The sequence below is a fragment of the Dreissena polymorpha genome, chromosome 1 (genome assembly GCF_020536995.1).
Source record: "Dreissena polymorpha isolate Duluth1 chromosome 1, UMN_Dpol_1.0, whole genome shotgun sequence".
Classification (NCBI taxonomy): Eukaryota; Metazoa; Mollusca; class Bivalvia; order Myida; family Dreissenidae; genus Dreissena; species Dreissena polymorpha.
In genome coordinates, this window is record NC_068355.1 from 152,021,605 (window position 1) to 152,044,129 (window position 22,525).

The 22,525-nt window shown below is 39.8% G+C and overlaps 1 protein-coding gene across 2 annotated transcripts in view; it reads left to right on the plus strand.

Annotated features, from left to right (window-relative positions):
• The window catches only part of LOC127856166 (tetratricopeptide repeat protein 37-like), a 98,165-nt gene that overhangs the window by 7,267 nt on the left and 68,373 nt on the right, over positions 1-22,525 (plus strand). The gene's annotated exons all lie outside the window — the stretch shown is intronic.

Below are 22,525 nucleotides of genomic sequence, written 5' to 3' on the forward strand. Positions count from 1 at the left end.
CTAATAAAAAAAATAATTGGGTATTTGTACCAAAACAAACAAGTGAATTGGATAATTGCAATAAAACATGAATTTAGCTTCTCAAAACCGTACCTACATAAAGTCACTATTATGTATTCAATTGCAGTATAATAGGTTGGTCCAATTTCTCAACCCACTCATCGAATAACTACTACTTGTTTTTGTTCCAATATGGGCCAGTACTTTCGTTTTGGAAACACAACCTACCCCATCATAGGGGGCTGGAACGGTGTTTTGATAGTATAATATAGTGTATTTTGGCCGAAAATGCCCAAAACCAAAATTAAATATAATAATAGTAACACTTTTTTAGCTCATCTATTTTTTGAAAAAAAATTATGAGCTATTGTCATCACCTTGGCGTCGGCGTTGGCGTTGGCGTTGGCGTTGGCGTTGGCGTTGGCGTCGGCGTCCGGTTAAGTTTTGCGTTTAGGTCCACTTTTCTCAGAAAGTATCAATGCTATTGCATTCAAACTTGGTACACTTACTTACTATCATGAGGGGACTAGGCAGGCAAAGTTAGATAACTCTGGCGTGCATTTTGACAGAATTATGTGCCCTTTTTGTACTTAAAAAATTGCAAATTTTGGTTAAGTTTTGCGTTTAGTTCCACTTTTCTCAGTAAGTATCAATGCTATTGCATTCAAACTTGGTACACTTACTTACTATCATGAGGGGACTGGGCAGGCAAAGTTAGATAACTCTGGCATGCATTTTGACAGAATTATGTGCCCTTTTTATACTTAGAAAATTGACAATTTTGGTTAAGTTTTGTGTTTAGGTCCATTTTATTCCTTAAGCATCAAAGCTATTGCTTTCATACTTGCAACACTTACTAACTATCATAAGGGGACTGTGCAGGCAAAGTAATGTAACTCTGACTGGCATTTTGACAGAATTATGTGCCCTTTTTATACTTAGAAAATTGAAAATTTGATTAAGTTTTGTGTTTAGGTCCACTTTATTCCTACAGTATCAAAGCTATTGCTTTCATACTTGCAAGATTTATGAACTATCATAAGGGGACGGTGCAGGCAAAGTTATGTAACTCTGACTGGCATTTGGACGGAATTATGGGCCCTTTATACTTAGAAAATTGAAAATTTGGTTAAGATTTATGTTTTGGTCACTTTACCCCTAAAGTATCATAGATATTGCTTTCATACTTGGAACACTCACAAACTATCATAAGGGTACAGTAAAAGGACAAGTTGCATAACTCTGGTTGTCATTGTTACGGAATTATGGCCCTTTTTTGACTTAGTAACTTTTAATATATGGTTAAATTTTGTGTTTCGATCCACTCGAAGTATCAAGGCTATTGCTTTCAAACTTCAAATACTTACATGCTATCATGAGGTTACTGTACCTGGCAACTTGAATTTTACTTTGACCTTTGAATGACCTTGACTCTCAAGGTCAAATTATTAAATTTTGCTAAAATTGCCATAACTTCTTTATTTATGATTAGATTTGATTGATACTTTGATGAAACTACTCTTACCTGACATACCACAATAGACTTCACCCAAACCATCCCCCGTGCCCTCCCCCCCCTCCCCCCCCCCCTCCCCCCCCCCCCCTAATTTTTTTTTTTTTTTTTTTTTTTTATAAGATCATCTCACAAATGACCACCACACCCTCACACTATACCCCCACCCCACCCCCCCCACCCCCCCCCCCCCCCAAATTTTTTTTTTGATTTTTTTTTTTTTTTTTTTTTTTTTTTTTTAAGATCATCTCACAAATTATCACCACACCCTCACACTATACCCCCCCCCCCGATTTTTTTTTTTTTTTTTTTTTTTTTCGCTTTTTTGGAAGATAATGTAATAAATGTCCACAACCCCACACTATACACCCCTCTTCACTCCACTCCTCCCTCCTTTGTGATTGAAAATGAGAGTCCCTTCACCTTTAAAAAGAAAATAGATGAGCGGTCTGCACCCGCAAGGCGGTGCTCTTGTTTATTTTCTGATAGCCATCAATCAGAGTCCGGTTGCATTGCCAAAAAATAATACAAATAAACCACTTTGGCATTTAGACGTATCTAAAACATAGCTCTATCAATTAACAATAACAACTTTCAGCACAAGGAACTGAAAATCTTATTTTGGAGAACTTAAACATAACTGATTGATGGCTGTCAGAATTTTTTTTTATATTTGAAACCCTTGTTACTTTTAGTATATTAAAAATTATTTTTTTGGCATTTTCGGTCTAAACACACTTTATTTACTATCCCAACACCGTTCCAGCCCCCTGTGCACCCCATCAACAAGTTCATCTAAAATACTACCGCAGATGTCCACGGAACAAAACATGGAGTTAATAATGTCATTAACTATGCCCTTTGCAATTGTTTTAGATTTGGAATATTTACCACAACAAATGAATCTTTATGTGTTTTTTTTGTTTTTTTTTGCGGAACTTTTCATCTGCCTCGAGACGCCATTTTGTTTGACTCGCATGTGTTATCATCTAAACGATTGGTAAATACGTTTCCAGATAAAACAAGTGCTTGTCGATTAAGACTCAAGTCAAAACGGCCAAAACAAAACGGGATTTTTCATTACGCATAGAAGGCGGCTCGAATTGGGTATCGTCGATTTGTTTTACGTACCGGTACGCACAGATTAAAAAAAAAATGCGTATCCACCTATTTTTGATTGCGTATTTATGAAAATACGCAGCTTATCTTTAGCTCTGCAGACACTCCTGAGTTATGGCCCTTGAATCATGCGTTCTTAGCTCACCTAAGCACAACATGCTCATGGTGAGCTTTTGTGATCGCCTTTTGTCTGTTGTCAGTCGTCCGTCGTGCGTCATCAACATTTTGCCTTGTGAACACTCTAGAGGCCACATTTATTGTCCAATCTTCATTAAACTTGGTCAGAACATTTGTCCCATTGATACCTCTACTTAGTTCGAAACTGGGTCATGCTGGGTCAAAAACTAGGTCACTAGGTCAAAAAAAAGAAAAACCTTGTGAACACTGTAGAAGTCACATTTGATGCCAGATTTTCATGTAACTTTGTCAAAATGTTTGTGTAAATGATATGTTGGTCAAGTTTAAAAATGGTTCTGGTCCGTTGAAAAACATGGCCGCCAGGGGGCGGGGCAGTTTTCCTTATATGGCTATAGAGAAACCTTGTGAACACTCTAGAAGTCACAATTTTTGTCCAATCGTCATGAAACTTGGTGGAAACATTGGTTTCATTGATATTTTGGACGAGTTCAGGAAAATGGTCCAGATCGGTGAAAAAACATGACTGCCAGGGGGCTGGGCAGTTTTCTCTATATGTATATAGTGAAAACATGTGAACACTCTAGAAGTCACATTTTTGGTCAAATATTTATGAAATTTGGTCAGAACATGTGTTTTCTAGATATGACGGTTGAGTTTGAAAATGGTTACGCTTGCTTGAAAAACATGGCTGCCAAGGGGCGGGGCATTTTTATGCCCCCAGAACAAAGGTTCTGGGGGCATATTAAAATCGCAATGTCCATCAGTAAGTCAGTCAGTTAGTCCGTCCTTATTAGTTTCCGCTCAATAAGTCAAGCAATTGTCATCAGATCTTCTTCAAACTTCATCAAAAATGTGTAAGGCAATAACATCTAGGCCAAGTTCAATAATCGGCCAAATTGACCTACACACTCCTGAGTTATAGCCCTTGATTCATCGTAAAATTTGTTTTTTTCTCGTTTCCACTCAATAACTTGAGCAATTGTCATCAGATCTTCATCAAACTACATTACAATGTGTAAGGCAATAACATCAAGGTCAAGTTCGATAATCGGCCAACTTGACCGAGACACTCCTGAGTTAAGGCCCTTGAATCATCGAAAAATTGCGTTTTTTCTCGTTTCTGCTCAATAACTCAAGCAAATGTCAAAGGATCTTTGCCATACTTCATGATAATGTGATAGGTCATAAGATCTAGGTCATGTTCGATAATCGGCCAATTTGACCCAAAAACTCCTGAGTTACAGCCCTTGAATCATAAAAAATTGAGTTTTTTCTTGTTTCCGCTCAATAACTCCACCAATTGTCATCGGATCTTCACCAAACTTCATAAAGTTTGTAAGGCAATAAAATTTTGGTTAAGTTTGATAATCAACCAAATTTACCTAGGCACTTCTGAGTTACGGCCCTTGAATCATCAAAAAATTGCGTTTCCGCTCGAAACATGGTCATAACTGCTATGTCACTTCAGATGTAACCTTCATATTTGGTATGCATGTGTATATAGACAAGGCCTTTCCATATGCACATAAATTTGACCCCCTTGACCTTGAACTTAGGTTCCGCTTTTAGCTTTCGAAATCTGTGTTTAGGTTTCAAAAAGCGTTTTTGGGGGCATATGGCTTCTGATGGAGACAGCTCTTGTTAGCTCATCTATTTTTTGAAAAAAAATTATGAGCTATTGTCATCACCTTGGCGTTGGCGGTGGCGTCCGGTTAAGTTTTGCAGTTAGGTCCACTTTTCTCAGAAAGTATCAATGCTATTGCATTCAAACTTGGTACACTTACTTACTATCATGAGGGGACTGGGCAGGCAAAGTTAGATAACTCGGGCATGCATTTTGACAGAATTATGTGCCCTTTTTCTACTTAGAAAATTGAAAATTTTGGTTAAGTTTTGCGTTTAGGTCCACTTTTCTCAGAAAGTATCGATGCTATTGCATTTAAACTTGGTACACTTACTTACTATCATGAGGGGACTGGGCAGGCAAAGTAATGTAACTCTGACTGGCATTTTGACAGAATTATGTGCCCTTTTTATACTTAGAAAATTGAAAATTTGGTTAAGTTTTGTGTTTAGGTCCACTTTATTCCTACAGTCTCAAAGCTATTGCTTTCATACTTGCAACACTTATTAACTATCATAAGGGGACTGTGCAGGCAAAATAATGTAACTCTGACTGGCATTTGGACAGAATTATGGGCCCTTTATACTAAGAAAATTGAAAATTTGGTTAAGTTTTGTGTTTTGGCTCACTTTACCCCTAAAGTATCATAGATATTGCTTTCATACTTTGAACACTCGCAAACTATTATAAGGGTACAGTAAAAGGACAAGTTGCATAACTCTGGTTGTCATTTTTTACGGAATTATGGCCCTTTTTTGACTTAGTAACTTAGAATATATGGTTAAATTTTGTGTTTCGATCCACTTTACTTCTTAAGTATCAAGGCTATTGCTTTCAAACTTCAAATACTTTCATGCTATCATGAGGTTACTGTACCTGGCAAGTTGAATTTTACCTTGACCTTTGAATGACCTTGACTCTCAAGGTAAAATTATTAAATTTTGCTAAAATTGCCATAACTTCTTTATTTATGATTAGATTTGATTGATACTTTGACAAAACTACTCTTACCACTGTCCTGACATACCACAATAGACTCCACCCAAACCATCCCCTGTGCCCTCCCCCGTGCCCTCCCCCCCCTACCCCCCCTCCCCCCCCTCCCCCCCCCTATTTTTTTTTTTAAGATTATCTCACAAATGACCACCACACCCTCACACTATACCCACCCCCCCACCCCACCCACCCCCCAATTTTTATTTTTTGAAACGGTTAACAAACACAAATATTTATTTTTATTATTTTATGTTTGAAATACCATCCAACCATCGCACCCAAGAATCCCCCCCACCCCCCCCCCCCCACCCCCGATTATTTTTAGCTCATCTATTTTTTGAAAAAAAATTATGAGCTATTGTCATCACCTTGGCGTCGGCGTTGGCGTCGGCGTCCAGTTAAGTTTTGCGTTTCTCAGAAAGTATCAATGCTATTGCATTCAAACTTGGTACACTTACTAACTATCATGAGGGGACTGGGCAGGCAAAGTTAGATAACTCTGGCGTACATTTTGACAGAATTATGTGCCCTTTTTATACTTAGAAAATTGAAAATGTTGGTTAAGTTTTGCGTTTAGGTCCACTTTTCTCACAAAGTATCAATGCTATGGCATTCAAACTTGGTACACTTACTTACTATCATGAGGGGACTGAGCAGGCAAAGTTAGATAACTCTGGCGTGCATTTTGACAGAATTATGTGCCCTTTTTATACTTAGAAAATTGAAAATTTGGTTAAGTTTTGTGTTTAGGTCCACTTTATTCCTACAGTATCAAAGCTATTGCTTTCATACTTGCAACACTTATTAACTATCATTAGGGGGCTGTGCAGGCAAAGTAATGTAACTCTGACTGGCATTTTGACAGAATTATGTGCCCTTTTCATACTTAGAAAATTGAAAAATTTTGTGTTTTGGTCCATTTTACCCCTAAAGTATCATAGATATTGCTTTCATACTTGGAACACTCGCAAACTATCATAAGGGTACAGTAAAAGGACATGTTGCATAACTCAGGTTGTCATTTTTACGGGATTATGGCCCTTTTTTGACTTAGTAACTTTGAATATATGGTTAAATTTTGTGTTTCGATCCACTTTACTTCTTAAGTATCAAGGCTATTGCTTTCAAACTTCAAATACTTTCATGCTATTATGAGCTTACTGTACCTGGCAAGTTGAATTTTATCTTGACCTTTGAATGACCTTGACTCTCAAGGTAAAATTATTAAATTTTGCTAAAATTGCCATAACTTCTTTATTTATGATTAGATTTGATTGATACTTTGACAAAACTACTCTTACCACTGTCCTGACATACCACAATAGACTCCACCCAAACCATCCCCTGTGCCCTCCCCCGTGCCCTCCCCCCCTACCCCCCCCTCCCCCCCTCCCCCCCCCCCCTATTTTTTTTTTTTTAAGATTATCTCACAAATGACCACCACACCCTCACACTATACCCACCCCCCCCACCCCACCCCCCCCAATTTTTTTTTTGAAACGGTTAACAAACACAAATATTTATTTTTATTATTTTATGTTTGAAATACCATCCAACCATCGCACCCAAGAATCCCCCCCACCCCCCCCCCCCCCCCCCCCACCCCCGATTATTTTTAGCTCATCTATTTTTTGAAAAAAAATTATGAGCTATTGTCATCACCTTGGCGTCGGCGTTGGCGTCGGCGTCCAGTTAAGTTTTGCGTTTCTCAGAAAGTATCAATGCTATTGCATTCAAACTTGGTACACTTACTAACTATCATGAGGGGACTGGGCAGGCAAAGTTAGATAACTCTGGCGTACATTTTGACAGAATTATGTGCCCTTTTTATACTTAGAAAATTGAAAATGTTGGTTAAGTTTTGCGTTTAGGTCCACTTTTCTCACAAAGTATCAATGCTATGGCATTCAAACTTGGTACACTTACTTACTATCATGAGGGGACTGAGCAGGCAAAGTTAGATAACTCTGGCGTGCATTTTGACAGAATTATGTGCCCTTTTTATACTTAGAAAATTGAAAATTTGGTTAAGTTTTGTGTTTAGGTCCACTTTATTCCTACAGTATCAAAGCTATTGCTTTCATACTTGCAACACTTATTAACTATCATTAGGGGGCTGTGCAGGCAAAGTAATGTAACTCTGACTGGCATTTTGACAGAATTATGTGCCCTTTTCATACTTAGAAAATTGAAAAATTTTGTGTTTTGGTCCATTTTACCCCTAAAGTATCATAGATATTGCTTTCATACTTGGAACACTCGCAAACTATCATAAGGGTACAGTAAAAGGACATGTTGCATAACTCAGGTTGTCATTTTTACGGGATTATGGCCCTTTTTTGACTTAGTAACTTTGAATATATGGTTAAATTTTGTGTTTCGATCCACTTTACTTCTTAAGTATCAAGGCTATTGCTTTCAAACTTCAAATACTTTCATGCTATTATGAGCTTACTGTACCTGGCAAGTTGAATTTTATCTTGACCTTTGAATGACCTTGACTCTCAAGGTAAAATTATTAAATTTTGCTAAAATTGCCATAACTTCTTTATTTATGATTAGATTTGATTGATACTTTGACAAAACTACTCTTACCACTGTCCTGACATACCACAATAGACTCCACCCAAACCATCCCCTGTGCCCTCCCCCGTGCCCTCCCCCCCTACCCCCCCCCTCCCCCCCCTCCCCCCCCCCCTATTTTTTTTTTTTTTAAGATTATCTCACAAATGACCACCACACCCTCACACTATACCCACCCCCCCACCCCCACCCCCCCCCAATTTTTTTTTTGAAACGGTTAACAAACACAAATATTTATTTTTATTATTTTATGTTTGAAATACCATCCAACCATCGCACCCAAGAATCCCCCCCACCCCCCCCCCCCCCCCCACCCCCGATTATTTTTAGCTCATCTATTTTTTGAAAAAAAATTATGAGCTATTGTCATCACCTTGGCGTCGGCGTTGGCGTCGGCGTCCAGTTAAGTTTTGCGTTTCTCAGAAAGTATCAATGCTATTGCATTCAAACTTGGTACACTTACTAACTATCATGAGGGGACTGGGCAGGCAAAGTTAGATAACTCTGGCGTACATTTTGACAGAATTATGTGCCCTTTTTATACTTAGAAAATTGAAAATGTTGGTTAAGTTTTGCGTTTAGGTCCACTTTTCTCACAAAGTATCAATGCTATGGCATTCAAACTTGGTACACTTACTTACTATCATGAGGGGACTGAGCAGGCAAAGTTAGATAACTCTGGCGTGCATTTTGACAGAATTATGTGCCCTTTTTATACTTAGAAAATTGAAAATTTGGTTAAGTTTTGTGTTTAGGTCCACTTTATTCCTACAGTATCAAAGCTATTGCTTTCATACTTGCAACACTTATTAACTATCATAAGGGGGCTGTGCAGGCAAAGTAATGTAACTCTGACTGGCATTTTGACAGAATTATGTGCCCTTTTCATACTTAGAAAATTGAAAAATTTTGTGTTTTGGTCCATTTTACCCCTAAAGTATCATAGATATTGCTTTCATACTTGGAACACTCGCAAACTATCATAAGGGTACAGTAAAAGGACATGTTGCATAACTCAGGTTGTCATTTTTACGGGATTATGGCCCTTTTTTGACTTAGTAACTTTGAATATATGGTTAAATTTTGTGTTTCGATCCACTTTACTTCTTAAGTATCAAGGCTATTGCTTTCAAACTTCAAATACTTTCATGCTATTATGAGCTTACTGTACCTGGCAAGTTGAATTTTATCTTGACCTTTGAATGACCTTGACTCTCAAGGTCAAATTATTAAATTTTGCTAAAATTGCCATAACTTCTTTATTTATGATTAGATTTGATTGATACTTTGACAAAACTACTCTTACCTGACATACCACAATAGACTCCACCCAAACCATCCCCTGTGCCCTCCCTCCCCCCCTCTCCCCCCCCCCTCCCCCCCCCCTCTCCCCCCTCCCTCCCCCCCCCCCTCCTCCCCTCCCCCCCCCTTTTTTTTTTTTTTTAAGATCAACTCACAAATGACCACCACACCCTCACACTATACCCCCCCCACCCCCCCCCCCATTTTTTTTTAAACCGTTAAAATACACAAATATTTATTATATTATCTTATGTTTGAAAGGCCGTTCAACCATTGCACCCAATTATCCCCCCACCCCTCCCCCCTCCCTCCACCCTAATCCCCCCCCCCCTATTTTTTTTTTTTTAGATCATCTCACAAATTACCACAACACCCTCACACTTTACCCCCCCCACCCCACCCCCCCCCCCCCCAAATTTTATTTTTGTTTGAAACGGTTAAAAAACACAAATATTTATTTTTATTATTTTATGTTTGAAATACTGTCCAACCATCGCACCCAAAATTCCCCCCCCCCCCCACTTCCCCCCCCCACACCCACCCCCCCCCTCCCCGATTATTTTTTTTCCCTCATTTTTGGAAGATAATGTAATAAATTCCACACCCCCACACTATACACCCCTCTTCACTCCGCCCCTCCCTCCTTTTTGATTGAAAATGAGAGTCCCTTCACCTTTAAAAAGAAAATAGATGAGCGGTCTGCACCCGCAAGGCGGTGCTCTTGTTTTTGTCTGTTTTATTACGCATTTTTGGAAGATAATGTAATAAATGTCCACACCCGCACACTATACAACCCTCTTCACTCCACCCCTCCCTCCTTTGTGATTGAAAATGAGAGTCCCTTCACCTTTAAAAAGAAAATAGATGAGCGGTCTGCACCCGCAAGGCGGTGCTCTTGTTCCTTATATGGCTATATATGGCTATAGTAAAATCTGATTAACACTATAGAGGCCACATTTATTGTCTGATCTTCATGAAACTTGGTCAGAAGATTCATCCCAATAATATCTTGGAGGAGTCCGAAAATGATGCCAGTTGGTTGAAAAACATGGCTGCCAGGGGGCGGGGCATCTTTCCTTATATGGCTATAGTAAAACCTTGTTAACACTCTAGAGGCCACCTTTATTTTCCAATCTTCATGAAACTTGGTCAGAAGATTTGTCCCAATGATATCTTGGATGAGTTTGAAAATGGTAACCTTTGCTTGAAAAACATGCTGTCAAGGGGCGGACCAGGCAATAGTAAAATCTTGTTAACACTCTAGAGGCCACATTTATTGTCCAATCTTCATGAAACTTGGTCAGAAGATTTATCCCAATAATATCTTTGAAGAGTTAAAAAATGATGCCCTTTGGTTGAAAAACATGGCTGCCAGGGGGGGGGGGGCATTTTTCCTTATATGGCTATAGTAAAACATTGTTAACACTCTAGAGGCCACATTTATTGTCCAATCTTGTTGAAATATGGTCAGAAGATTGGTTTCAATGATATCTTGGATGAGTTTGAAAATGGTTACGTTTGCTTGAAAAACATGGCTGCCAAGGGGCGGGGCATATTTCCTTATATGGCTATAGTAAAATCTTGTTAACACTCTAGAGGCCACATTTTAAGTCCAATCTTCATGTAACTCTGTCAGAAGGTTCATCCCAAAAATATCTTGGACGAGTTTAAAAAAGATGGCGGTTGATTGAAAAAATATGGCCCCCACCGGGGTGGGGCATTTTTCCTTATATAGCTATAGTAAAATCTTGTTAACACTCTTGAGGTTACATTTATTTTCCGATCATTATGAAACTTGGTCAGAAGATTTGTCCCAATGATTTCTTGGATGGGTGCGAAAATGGTTTTTGTTGCTTTAAAAACAAGGCCACCAGGGGCGGTGCATTTTTTAGCTCACCTGAGCATAACGTGCTTATGTTGAGCTTTTGTGATCGCCTTTTATCCGTTGTCCGTTGTGCGCTGTCAACAATTGCCTTGTTCACTCTCGAGAGGCCACATTTATTGTCCAATCTTCATGAAATTTGGTCAGAAGATTGGTTACAATGATATCTTGGATGAGTTCGAAAATGGTGACCTTTGCTTGAAAAACATGGCTGCCAAGGGGCGGGGCATTTTTCCTTATATGGCTTTATATGGCTATAGCAAAATCTTGTTAACACTCTAGAAGCCACATTTATTGTCAGATACTCATAAAACTTGCAGGGGTTGAAGAATTTTTCCAGAGCCACTCGCCCTGCAGGGCGAGTAGGCATGACAATCCACTTGCCCTTCACTTTAATCTACTCCCCCTGCATTAAAAAAAATAGATATCTATATTTAAAGTTATGATCAACCAGAACCTTCTAAACCTACTTAACATAGTGACACTAAACTGCAAACAAATAATCTACATTATCTGATGGATTATATTTGCTTTCCTTACGTTTTCTGCACCTCTTTCCTTTTTAGCACACCTGAGCACAACGTGCTCATGGTGAGCTATTGTGATCGCCTTTTGTCTGATGTGCGTCGTGCGTTGTGCGTCGTGCATCGTCAACATTTACCTTGTTAACTCTCTAGAGGCCACATTTATTGTCCAATCTTCATGAAACTTACTCAGAACATGTGTCCCAATAATATCTTGGACGATTTCGAAAATGGTTCCGGTTGATTAAAAAACATGGCCGCCAAGGGGCGTGACAGTTTGCTATAGTAAAACCATGTTAACACTCTAGAAGTCACATTTATTGTCCGATCTTTATGAAACTTTGTCAGAACATGTGTGCCAATAATATCTTGGACGAGTTCAAAAATGGTTCCGGTTGGTTGAAAAACATTGCCGCCAGGGGTCGTGGCAGTTTTCCTTATATGGCTATAGTAAAACCTTGTTAACACTCTAGAAGTCACATTTTTAGTTCAATCTTCATGAAACTTTGTCAGAACATGTGTGCCAATAATATCTTGGACGAGTTCGAAAATGGTTCCGGTTGGTTGAAAAACATGGCCGCCAGGGGGCGTGGCAGTTTTCCTAATATGGCTGTAGTAAAACCTTGTTAACACTCTAGAAGTCACATTTTTAGTCCAATCTTCATGAAACTTGGTCAAAACATGTGTCCAAATAATATCTTGGACGAGTTCGAAAATTGTTCCAGTTGAATAAAAAACATGGCCGCCATGGGGAGTGGCAGTTTTCCTTATATGGCTTTACTGTATGGTAAAACCTTGTTAACACTCTAGAAGTCACATTTGTGGTCCAATGCTCATGAAACTTGGTCAGAATATTTGAACTAATAATATCTGGGCTAAGTTCAAAAATGGTTGAGATCAGTTAAAAAACATGGCCGCAAGAGGGCGTGGCATTTTTCCGTAAATGGCTATTTACTACAAAACCTTGTTAACACTCTAGAAGTCACATTTATTATCCAATCTTTATGAAACTTGATCAGAACATTTGTTCTAACAATAGCTTGAGTGAGTTTGAAAATGGTTATGGTTTGTTGAAAAACATGGCCGCCAGGGGGGGGGGGCAGTTGTCCTTATATGGCTTTAGTGAAAACTTGTTGACACTATATTAGCTAGGGCTGTCACGATTCACCGGTATACCGGTATATCGCGGTGCATGTTGTGAAAAAAATCGCACCGCGGTACGGCGTTGCCGCACCGGTTTTTTTAATATTATTATATTAGCACAGATATAAATACATTACATAATTATTTTGATATAGATATCGTTTTGAAAAATGTAGAAGCGGTTTAAAAGGGCTAAATAAATAATCCGTTAATATCCAGGTCAAGCAAGCGCTTCCACTTGTAGATGTTTAACTTTCACGTTTAAAATACGGCGATGTATGGGTCCGTACCTTTTTTGGAATTAGGGACAGATTTCCTTTGCAAATAAGTTCATAATTATCCAAAAGATGTTTATTATATTTCTTATTTTCTTTCTTTAGTATATCGATCGTTCAAAGCATGGCACTTCCGAATCATGTTATCTTAAGATTCTGAATAAGTCGAGGAAGAGTCAGAACGCTACGGATTTTCAATACTGGGCCCGCTGACTCCGCATTTTGAACATGCCCTTGAAGCGTTCGATTTACACAGATCGTAGTCACAGCTATTGTAAACAACATGGCGGACATTTTAGAAAAAGATGCGAACAATAACAATGACTACTTCTATCAAGTTTATTACAGTTTCTTTTACAGTTTCTAGTCATACTATGATACCAGTGTTTTCTGATTATTGAGTTTAATGAAGTTTGTAAAACTTGTTATTCTGCTGTTTTCTTCACAGATACATATTCTGTAAAATATCGCGGTACGTACCGCGATACAGTGTTGCCGTACCACGATATACCGCGGTACGCTCACGGCGTATCGTGACAGCCCTAATATTAGCCACATTTATTGGCCAATCTTCATGAAACTTGGTCAGAACATTTGTCCTAATGAAATTTTGCCAGAGATTGAAGCTGGGTCATATGAGCTCAAAAACTAGGTCACAAGGTCAAATATAAAAAAAAAACATGTAAAAAGTCACTTTTTTGGTCCAAAATTATCTTCATGAATCAGCTTGCATTTTTTTCAGAATAGTCTAGTTCCTTTGGCTTTCAGGTGAGCGCCTTAGGGCCTGATGGCCCTCTTGTCTCAATTCTTTCCGATTCTCAATTTGACGACCTTCCTTATTCTTTCTGTTCCCTGTCGTCACCTCCTTGCAGATATTTTAAAATAGAACCCTTTTCCATTTTAATATTTCAGACGAACTTTTACTGAAAGACACGCTTGATTGACAAACGGTTACAATATGGTAAATTTTGCCTAAGGCTTCTGATCACGAAATTCGGAATTATTATGTTTAATTATTTTTTTATCTGTTTATTTTTAATTAAATATAAGAAGTATTATAATTAACCAGTGATGTATTATTGTTTTATTGATATTTACATTAAGATTCACGGAGTGACCAATATATTTAACAGTTTTATTCACTTTTAATCGATTAGCTAACAGCACTGACAACGACGAAAAGAGTGCAGCCGATTTCGAGAAATATTTTTACTGTGCCCATGACGTCATTTTCATAGTCAAAATGAAAGTGCAGTTTTGTTTGTGTACTTAACGTATTTTTTGTTTGTTCGAAAAATTGTTCGCAATTTGTATCGATGTGGAAGGAGTTCCGGAACTGAATTAATATTTCTCAACTTGAAAAACAGCACTCGCCCAGTCTGTCGAGTATTTAACAAATTTTACTCGCCCAACCGTCAACTTCACTCGCATATGCGAGCGGTCGAGTGGATTCTTCAACCCCTGACTTGGTCAGAAGATTCATCCCAATAATGTCTTGGACTAGTTCGAAAATGATGTTGGTTGGTTGAAAAACATGGGGCATTTTTCCTTATATGGCTATAGGAAAACCTTGTTAACACTCTAGAGGCCACATTTATTTTCCGATCTTCATGAAACTTGCTCAGAAGATTTGTCCCACTGATATCTTGGACAAGTTCAGAAATGTAATCTTTGCTTAAAAAACATAGCTGCCAAGGGGCGGGGCATTTTTCCTTATATGACTATAGTAAAATCTTGTTAACACTCTAGAGGCCACTTTTATTGTCCAATCTTCATGAAACCTGGTCAGAAGTTTCATCCCAATAATATCTTGGACGAGTTCGAAAATGATGCTGGTTGGTTGAAAAACATGGCCGCCAGGGGGCAGGGCATTTTTCCTTATACGGCTATAGTAAAACCTTGTTAACACTCTAGAGGCTACATTATTGTCCAATCTTGATGAAGTTTGGTCAGAAGATTTGTCTTAATGATATCTTGGATGAGTTCAAAAATGATGCCGGATGGTTGAAAAACATGGCCACCACAGGGGCGGGGCTATTTTCTTTATATGGCTCTAGTAAAACCTTGTTAACACTCTAGAGGTCACATTTATTTTCCGATCATCATGAAATTTGGTCAGAAGATTTGTCCCAATGATATCTTGGATGAGTTTGAATATGGTTTTGGTTGCTTTAAAAACATGGCCACCAGGGGTGGGGCATTTTTCCGTATATGGCTATATATGGCTACAGTAAAACCTTGTTAACACTCTAGAGGCCACATTTATTGTCCAATCTTGAAATTTGGTCTGAAGATTGGTCTCAATGATATCTTGGATGAGTTGGAAAATAATAATGTTTGATTGAAAAAAATGTCTTCCAAGGGGCAGGGCATTTTTCCTTATATGGCTATAGTAAAATCTTGTTAACACTCTAGAGGCCACATTTACTGTCCGATCTTCATGAAACTTGGTCAGAAGATTCATCCGGATAACATTTTGGATGAGTTCAAAAATGATGCCGGTTGGTTGAAAAACATGGCTGCAAGGGGGCTGGGCTATTTTCCTAATTTGACTGTAGAAAAACCTTGTTAACACTCTAGAGGTAACATATATTTTCTGATCTTCATGAAACTTGCAAGAGCTGTCCCAATAATATCTTGTTATCCCAGGTGAGTGAATTTGGGCCTTTCAGGCCCTCTTGTCCTTGAATCGCTATATATGGCATTAGTAAAACCTTGATGACACTCTAGAGGCCACATTTATTGTCCAATCTTCATGAAATTTGGTCAGAAGATTGATCTCAATGAGTTTGAAAATGGTTTTGGTTGCTTTAAAAACATGGCCACCAGGGGTGGGGCATTTTTCCTTATATGGCTATATATAGCTACAGTTAAACCTTGTTAACACTCTAGAGGCCACATTTATTGTCCAATCTTGAAATTTGGTCTGAAGATTAGTCTCAATGATATCTTGGATGAGTTCGAAAATAATTATGTTTGCTTGAAAAACAGGGCTTCCAAGGGGCGGGGTATTTTTCCTTATATGGCTAAAGTAAAATCTTGTTAACACTCTAGAGGCCACATTAAATGTCCGATCTTCATGAAACTTGGTCAGAAGATTCATCCGGATAACATCTTGGATGAGTTCAAAAATGATGCCGGTTGGTTGAAAAACATGGCTGCAAGGGGGCTGGGCTATTTTCCTAATTTGACTGTAGAAAAACCTTGTTAACACTCTAGAGGTAACATATATTTTCTGATCTTCATGAAACTTTGTTAGAAGAGCTGTCCCAATAATATCTTGTTATCCCAGGTGAGCGAATTTTGGCCTTTCAGGCCCTCTTGTCCTTAAATGGCTATATATGGCATTAGTAAAACCTTGATAACACTCTAGAGGTCACATTTATTGTCCAATCTTCATGAAATTTGGTCAGAAGATTGGTCTCAATGAGTTTGAAAATGGTTTTGGTTGCTTTAAAAACATGGCCACCAGGGGTGGGGCATTTATCTTATATGGCTATATATAGCTACAGTTAAACCTTGTTAACACTCTAGAGGCCACATTTATTGTCCAATCTTGAAATTTGGTCTGAAGATTAGTCTCAATGATATCTTGGATGAGTTCGAAAATAATTATGTTTGCTTGAAAAACAGGGCTTCCAAGGGGCCGGGTATTTTTCCTTATATGGCTAAAGTAAAATCTTGTTAACACTCTAGAGGCCACATTAAATGTCCGATCTTCATGAAACTTGGTCAGAAGATTCATCCCGATCTTGGAAAGAGTTAAAAACTGATGCCGGTTGGTTGATAAACATGGCTGCCAGGGGGCAGGGCTATTTTCCTTATTTGGCTGTAGTAAAACCTTGTTAACACTCTAGAGGCCACATATATTTTCTGATCTTCATGAAACTTTGTCAGAAGATTTGTCCCAATAATATCTTGTTATCTCAGGTGAGCGACTTTGGGCCTTTCAGGCCCTCTTGTTTCTCGTTTCTGCTCAATAACTTGAGCAAATGTCATAGGACTTGGCCACACTTAATGAAAATGTTTCAGGTCATAAGATCTAGGTCAAGTTTGATAATCAGCCAAATTGACTAAGACACTTCTGAGTTACGGCCCTTGAATCATCGAAAAATTGAGTTTTTTTTCTTGTTTCCGCTCAATAACTCAAGCAATTGTCTTCCCATCTTCACCAAACTTCATAAAAATGTGTAAGGCAATAAAATCAAGGTTAAGTTCGATAATCAGCCACATTTACCCAGGCACTTCTGAGTTACAGCCCTTGAATCATAAAAAAATTGCGTTTCCTCTCAAAAAAGGCTCATAACTTCTAAGTCGCTTGAGATATTACCTTCATATTTGGTATGCATGTGAATATGGACAAGGCCTTTCCATTCACTCACAACTTTTGACCCCTTTGACCTTGACCTTGAACTTAGGATCTGCGTTTAGGTTTCGAAATCTGCGTTTAGGTTTCGAAAAAGCTTTTTTAGGGGCATATGTCTTTCGATGGAGACAGATCTTGTTAAGATAATTTTCCACAAATGTCCACCATGATAAAGCAACGTGTTGCTTGTTTCACCTGTCTCGTTATAAATGGCCAAAGTCACACTTAGAGGTCAAAGTACAAATTTGTTCATAAAACAGGTGTTTAAAATTCCTGTCTCATCCAAAGTTTTGATGGATTTTGAAATACCAATGCTTTAATGTAAATCATGATAAGACAGTGTGCCGCATATACCACTAATTTCCCTTTCTCAAATGTCAAGGTAACACATAGAGGTCAAATGTCAAATTTGGCTACAAAGCACCTTAAAAATTCCTTGCTCAGCCAATTTTTTTTAAATATTGATGGATTTAAATAACTTTCGCAAAAATATAATCTATTGAAGGGGATGTGTTGTATGTAATTTGTCACCTAGTCCTCACAGGTCAAGGTCACACTTAGAGTTCAAAGGTAGAATTTGCCATAAAACAGCAAAGTTTGTGATTTTGTCATCTATTATTCTTTTAAAACATAATTTACCACAGACAAAAACTAGTAGAAGACTGAGTGTCATTCATATAACCCATTTAATTTTATGAAAGGTCATGGTGGCTATAAGATGTTGAAAGACAAATTGGTGATAAACAGCTTGTTTGTAATATAAGGGAGGTTTAAGACAAAGTGGAATCTGTTTTGACGCTTAGATAATGTTTATAAATATTTTGCAGGAAAAATGAATTATGTTCTTTGAATTTGTTTTGAAATCTAGCAAGATCTCTGTCAGATAGACGAAACAGGCGACTTGCTGATCAATATGTTCCTTATATGCTTTAATCTGAAAATATTGCCAAGGCTGTATTGTATGTGAACTTTCTATATGAGAACTTAACTTTCTGAGACTATTTACTATTTGTTTTGGGTACAGGCAGATTGGTTTTCTTTCACCTTCACACTTGTATTCTTGTATTGAAATGTAAGTGATGATTTGACCTTCAAGTTTTAAGTTCTTCTAGACCATTTCTTCTTCTTCTTCTTGGCGTTCGCTCTACACGATCACACCAGTTTCTTCAATAAATGATGTGGTCCGTCTCAGGTCATCCACGTCTCCATAAAGTTTCTGATGGAGGGTTGTGTCCTGGGGCCACTTTGTAGCTCGCTCCTGGTCGTGACGTTTACATCTTTGGAGGATGTGTTCAGCTGTTTGGTCTTCTGTGCCACACGGACAGGTCGGTGATGGGGCCAGTCTGTATTTTTTATGCATGTGTGCATTGAGTCGGTTGTGCCCTGATCGGAGTCTGACCATTATCACTTGCTCTGCCCTGCTTAGGAGATGATATGCATCTGCCTCTTGTCTTTGCCGGGTAAGTGATTTAATGATGGTAACTTTCTCCTTGTAGCTTACTTGCACAGGTGGCTGATCTAACTGAGCACCTTGTTTTGCCAGTTGGTCAGCATCTTCATTTCCGGCCACTCCACAGTGTGCTGGGATCCACTGGAGGGTCACGTTTAGGTTGGTGCTGATTCTTTGTAAGGCATTTGCAAGCTGAGGAACCTTGTTGTTGGTCAGGGCTTCTAATACAGACATGGCATCTGTAAAGAAGACTATCGAGTTGACATCTTCGGTCGAGTCTTCAATCATTGACACTGCCTTCATGAGGGCTAAAGTCTCTGCTCTGTAGTTGCTACAGTGTGTTCTGGTTGCTGCATGATGTGTTTCTCGTTTTCCGGATGGGTACAGAATGACGATGCCAGCACCTCCATTTATGACTGCTCTAGTGGCAGAACCGTCTGTGTAGACATGAGTCCATGCCTCTCTTGGGTATTCGTCATCGATCATGGCAAGTGTGAGGCTCTTTCTGATATGCTCATCCTCTTGTTTACCTGGCTGTAGGTGAGGAACACTGGATCTTACTGCAACATTTGACAGGTCATTTTGTAATGGATCTATGATGTCTTCTTGACCAAGCGGAGTGGTGGGGATGGTCAGATCCGTTGCATAGGCCTTGTCCAGCTTCTTAGCTTCGTGTACAAAGCTGCTACGCTTGATCCGATTTTTGGTGTACCCTTTAACTCTGGCTGACATGGGGTGATCCGTTAGACATTTATTCTTCTCTGTCTGAAGCAGGATTTTGACATCTCTTCTTTCTTGAAGTGGTTGTATTCCTGTTATCTTTTCCATGAAGGCAATTGGTGTGGACTTGGTTGCTCCTGTCATGATGCGCAGAGCTTGGTTCTGGATTTTATCCAGAGCCTGGCGATTGGATTTGGCTGTGGAAGACCATGTGGGGGAACTATACTCTAGTTGGGGTCTCACTGTGCCTTGATAGACTGTCTTGAGTATGTGCTCATTTGCCCCCCATGTAGTTCCCGCAAGCTTTCGCATCATTGCAAGTTTTCTTCGGGCCTTTCCTTCTGCTTTCATGAGGTGTGGCTTCCACGTTTGCCTCTTGTCAAAGGTGACTCCCAGGTACGTGGTCTCGTCTGCTTCAGTCATAGGAGTGTCTCCCATTCTCACCGTCCCTGCTTTCTGTTTTGATGACAATGTGAATAGTGTGGTGGATGATTTCTCTTTGTTGATCATTACACACCAGTCTTCAGCCCATGCGGTAAGTTTGTCTATTGCTTCTTGCATTCTGTATGTGGCTGTGGTGGCATGCTCTTCTTTGCACCATAACACAAGATCATCAGCATAAAGTGCCGCCTTCACTCCCCTTGGCAATTCAGACATAAGATCGTTGATGAAGAGTAAGAAGAGCGTCGGGGACAGGACTCCTCCTTGTGGGACACCGTGCCGTAGAAGGAACTTCTTACTGCTTCTTTGGTTCAAGCTTACTCTTGCCCTTCTATTGAATAGATAGGACTTGATCCACTTCAGCATGTTTCCTCCAACTCCATTCCTCATCAGTTTGACTTGGAGTCCGTCAGTCCAGACTTTATCGAAGGCCCTTTGAAGGTCTATCCATGCTGTCAGGACAACCTTCTGTTCCTGGAAAGCATCTTCAATTTCTTGTGCCAGGTAGGTAGTCTGGTCCTCGGTGGAGCGGAATTGCCTGAATCCAGCTTGTTGTTTTGCAAGTAAGTCGTTCGTCTCCAGATACCATTTAAGGCGTGCATTTACAATTCTCTCCATCGTCTTCCCAACACAGCTAGTGAGGCTTATTGGACGGTAGCTTCCAGCCTGCTTCGGATCCTTGCCTTTCTTGTGGATAGGTATCATAATGGCCTCTTTCCAGACTTGGGGAAGTTGGCCTTGTGTCCAGCTGTGGTTGAAGATGTCTAGGAGTTTGTGCATTGCTGAACTGCCTAGATGGGTGATCATTTCATTGGTCACATTGTCTGGTCCTAGAGACTTCTTTAATTTCAGCTGCCTGACTGCTGTCTGTAGTTCGTGCAGGGTCAGGCTTTGGCTCATGCGGTCTGATGTCACATCATCTGTTTTCCTGTCCCTTTGTTCTCTTCTTACTTCTCTCTGTCTCTCTCTACTGACAGGAATGTCACTGACATCTTTGTAGTTGCTGGCAAAGACATTTGCCGCTTGTTTGCCTGTCAGCAGCTCTCCATTCTCTTCCAGAGTTACTGAGCCTCTCGCTTGGACTTCATCGTCATTCAGCTGTTTCGTTAACCTCCACAGCTTACGGCCATCTCGCTCCAGGTTGAGTGATGCTGTTTTGTTTCTCCAGCTCTTTCTCTGGGCTTCAAGTTTGTGCCGCAGGAATTTGGCCTTGGCTCGCTGTAGTGAGAGGTTGCTTTCTTGTGAGGGGTTGCTTTCTGCTTCCACCCTGGCTTCTGTCAACTTAGTCTGGAGGTCTTCCAACTCCCTACTCCAGTATGGCTTGTAGTCTTTTCTGGCCCCACGTGGTATCGCCTTCTGTGCTGCGTTTAGTATGCATGCATTGAAGTCTTTCACAACTTTGTTTATATCTCTACCATCCACTCTGATATCTCTGCAGAGGTCATCACTCAGACGTTTGTATAAGGTCCAGTCGGCCTTCTTGTAGATCTGGGGATGCTTGAGGATGAAGAGGTAGAATGGTTTATGATGAGGTGAACTGGACGATGGTCGCTTCCTCCTAGTTGTTCACAGACTTCTCTCTTGATATGCCCTTGGATATCTGCAGTGCAGAAAGCTAAGTCAGGGGTCGACGTTGTGTGCCATCTCCTAGAGTAGAAAGTTGCCAGATCTTCAGGCTGGTTGATAAGATTAAGCTTGTTTTCATCTTGCCAGTTCTCCACTTCCTCTCCGCGTCGGTCCATGTGGTCATATCCCCAGCTTTGTGAATGACTGTTGAAGTCGCCAACAACAATGAAGTTAGATTCTTCTGTTGGGATACTGTCTAGGGAAAGAGCTTTGTCATTTGGAGAGTAGAGATTCACAAGCTTCAGATTGAAATCGTTCTTCCTGAGACTCAGAACCTGGAATTCAGAGTCATCCATATGCGTTTTAGTCTGGACTACATTGATGTTGTTCCGGACTAATGTCAGGATGCCTCCTTTCTTTCTGCCTTCTCTGTCACATCGGAAACTCTGGTATCCTCTGACCTTGAAGGATTTCGCTGGCTGCAGATGAGTTTCCTGAATGCAGCAGACATTTATGTCCTGTTCATGAAGGATATGTTCTAGCTCTGTCTTTTTGTTAAAGACTCCTTCTGCGTTCCAATGCATCACCTTGAAAGGATGATGTTGGTCTTTTCTCCTCCTAGGCTTATTGTAGCCAGCTTTCTTTCCTCCTCTTCTCTTGGCTTGTTGTGGAATGAAGGAGGGACCCCCAGTAGCTGTGGGTGGACTCTGTCGAGGCTCAGAGCCCGGCACTGAATCTCCCTGGTGGGATCTCAGAGACTCAGCACCACATCGAGTAACACTGGTTGATTGTGTAGACATAGTGATGTACATGACGTCATGGTTTGTTAAGGGAGTGCCAATGGCCTAACGTCTCCGATTTCAACTCCCTAGGTTTTCTGTCG